The sequence below is a fragment of the Anopheles moucheti genome, chromosome 2 (assembly GCF_943734755.1).
Source record: "Anopheles moucheti chromosome 2, idAnoMoucSN_F20_07, whole genome shotgun sequence".
Classification (NCBI taxonomy): Eukaryota; Metazoa; Arthropoda; class Insecta; order Diptera; family Culicidae; genus Anopheles; species Anopheles moucheti.
This window is the reverse complement of record NC_069140.1, coordinates 54588013-54591945: the sequence shown is the minus strand read 5'-3', so window position 1 is coordinate 54591945 and position 3933 is coordinate 54588013.

The window sequence follows — 3933 nt, the reverse complement described above, 5'->3', positions numbered from 1 at the left end:
AAGATGGCGGACAAGATGGCGGACACAAGATGGCGGACAAGATTGCGGCCAAGATGGTGGACAAGATGGCGGACAAGATGGCGGCCAAGATGGCGGACAAGATGGCGGCCAAGATGGCGGACAAGATGGCGGACAAGATGGCGGACACAAGATGGCGGACAAGATGGCAGACAAGATGGCGGACACAAGATGGCGGACACAAGATGGCGTACAAGATGGCGGACACAAGATGGCGGACAAGATGGCGGACACAAAATGGCGGACAAGATGGCGGCCAAGATGGCGGACAAGATGGCGGCCAAGATGGCGGCCAAGATGGCGGACAAGATGGCGGACAAGATGGCGGCCAACATGGCGGACAAGATGGCGGACAAGATGGCGGCGAATTTGGCGGATAAGATGGCGGACAAGATGGCGGACACGATGACGGACAAGATGGCGGACACAAAATGGCGAACACAAGATGGCGGACACAAGATGGCGGCCAAGATGGCGGACACAAGATGGCGGACAAGATGGCGGACAAGATGGCGGACAAGATGGCGGACAAGATGGCGGACACAAGTTGGCGGACACAAGATGGCGGACAAGATGGCGGACAAGATGGCGGACAAGATGGCGGACACAAGTTGGCGGACACAAGATGGCGGACAAGATGGCGGACAAGATGGCGGACAAGATGGCGGACACAAAATGGCGGACAAGATGGCGGACAAGATGGCGGCCAAGATGGCGGACAAGATGGCGGACAAGATGGCGGACACAAGATGGCGGACAAGATGGTGGCCAAGATGGCGGACACAAGATGGCGGCCAAGATGGCGGACACAAAATGGCGGACACAAAATGGCGGACAAGATGGCGGACACAAAATGGCGGACAAGATAGCGGCGAAAATGGCGGATAAGATGGCGGCCAAGATGGCGGACAAGATGGTGGAAACAAGATGGCGGCCAAGCTGGCGGACAAGATGGCGGACAAGATGGCGGACAAGATGGCGGACAAGATGGCGGCCAAGATGGCGGACACAAGATGGTGGACACAAGATGGCGGCCAAGATGGCGGCCAAGATGGCGGACACAAGATGGCGGCCAAGATGGCGGACAAGATGGCGGACACAAGATGGCGGCCAAGATGCCGGACAAGATGGCGGACAAGATGGCGGACGAGATGGCGGCAAAGATGGCGGCCAAGATGGCGGCCAAGATGGCAGACAAGATGGCGGACAAGATGGCGGACAAGATGGCGGACAAGATGGCGGCGAAGATGGCGGACAAGATGGCGGACAAGATGGCGGCCAAGATGGCGGACAAGATGGTGGACACAAGATGGTGGACAAGATGGCGGACAAGATGGCGGACACAAGATGGCGGACAAGATGGCGGACAAGATGGCGGACACAAGATGGCGGCCAAGATGGCGGACAAAATGGCGGACACAAGATGGCGGACAAGATGGTGGACACAAGATGGCGGACAAGATGGCGGACACAAGATGGCGGCCAAGATGGCGGACAAGATGGCGGATAAGATGGCGGACAAGATGGCGGACAAGATGGCGGCCATGATGGCGGACAAGATGGCGGCCAAAATTGCGGACAAGATGGCGGACAAGATGGCGGACAAGATGGCGGCCAAGATGGCGGCCAAGATGGCGGACCAGATGGCAGACAAAATGGCGGACAAGATGGCGGACACAAAATGAAGGACAAAATGGCGGACAAGATGGCGGCCAAGATGGCGGACACAAGATGGCGGCCAAGATGGCGGACAAGATGGCGTTCAAGATGGCGGACACAAGATGGCGGACAAGATGGCGGACAAGATGGCGGCCATGATGGCGGACAAGATGGCGGACAAGATGGCGGCCAAGATGGCGGACAAGATGGCAGACAAAATGGCGGACAAGATGGCGGACAAGATGGCGGACACAAGATGGCGGCCAAGATGGTGGACACAAGATGGCGGCCAAGATGGCGGACACAAGATGGCGGACAAGATGGAGGACAAGATGGCGGACAAGATGGCGGCCAAGATGGCGGACAAGATGGCGGACACAAGATGGCGGACAAGATGGCGGACACAAGATGGCGGCCAAGATGGCGGACAAGATGGCGGCCTTGATGGCGGACAAGATGGCGGACAAGATGGCGGCCAAGATGGCGGCCAAGATGGCGGACAAGATGGCGTTCAAGATGGCGGCCAAGATGGCGGCCAAGATGCCGGCGAAGATGGCGGACAAGATGGCGGACACAAGATGGCGGCCAAGATGGCGGACACAAGATGGCGGACACAAGATGGCGGACAAGATTGCGGCCAAGATGACGGCCAAGATGGCGGCCAAGATGGCGTACAAGATGGCGGACAAGATGGCGGACAAGATGGCGGACAAGATGGCGGCCAAGATGGCGGACAAGATGGTCGACACAAGATGGCGGCCAAGATGGCGGACACGACGACGGACAAGATGGCGGACACAAAATGGCGAACACAAGATGGCGGACACAAGATGGCGGCCAAGATGGCGGACACAAGATGGCGGACAAGATGGCGGCCAAGATGGCGGCCAAGATGGCGGACAAGATGGCGGACAAGATGGCGGACAAGATGGCGGACAAGATGGCGGCCAAGATGGCGGACAAGATGGTCGACACAAGATGGCGGCCAAGATGGCGGACAAGATGGCGGACACAAGATGGCGGACAAGATTGCGGCCAAGATGGTGGACAAGATGGCGGACAAGATGGCAGACACAAGATGGCGGACAAGATGGCGGACAAGATGGCGGACACAAAATGGCGGACAAGATGGCGGACACAAGATGGCGGACACAAGATGGCGGCCAAGATGGCGGCCAAGATGGCGGACAAGATGGCGGACAAGATGGTGGACAAGATGGCGGACAAGATGGCGGACACAAGATGGCGGCCAAGATGGCGGACAAGATGGTGGCCAAGATGGCGGACAAGATGGCGGCCAAGATGGCGGACAAGATGGCGGACACAAAATGGCGGACAAGATGGCGGACACAAAATGGCGGACAAGATGGCGGCGAAAATGGCGGACAAGATGGCGGCCAAGATGGCGGACAAGATGGTGGACACAAGATGGCGGCCAAGCTGGCGGACAAGATGGCGGACAAGATGGCGTTCAAGATGGCGGACACAAGATGGCGGACAAGATGGCGGACAAGATGGTGGACACAAGATGGCGGCCAAGATGGCGGACACAAGATGGCGGCCAAGATGGCGGACACAAGATGGCGGCCAAGATGCCGGACAAGATGGCGGCCAAGATGGCGGACAAGATGGCGGACAAGATGGCGGCCAAGATGGCGGAGAAGATGGCAGACACAAAATGGCGGACACAAGATGGCGGACAAGATGGCGGACAAGATGGCGGACACAAGATGGCGGCCAAGATGGCGGACAAGATGGCGGACACAAGATGGCGGACAAGATGGTGGACACAAGATGGCGGACAAGATGGCGGACACAAGATGGCGGCCAAGATGGCGGACAAGATGGCGGATAAGATGGCGGACACAAAATGGCGGACAAGATGGCGGCCAAGATGGCGGACAAAATGGCGGCCAAGATGGCGGCCAAGATGGCGGACACAAGATGGCGGACACAAGATAGAGGCCAAGATGGCGGACACAAAATGGCGGACAAGATGGCGGCCAAGATGGCGGACAAAATGGCGGACATAAGATGGCGGACAAGATGGTGGACACAAGATGGCGGACAAGATGGCGGACACAAGATGGCGGCCAAGATGGCGGACAAGATGGCGGATAAGATGGCGGACAAGATGGCGGATAAGATGGCGGACACAAAATGGCGGACAAGATGGCGGCCAAGATGGCGGACAAAATGGCGGACATAAGATGGCGGACAAGATGGTGGACACAAGATGGCGGACAAGATGGCGGA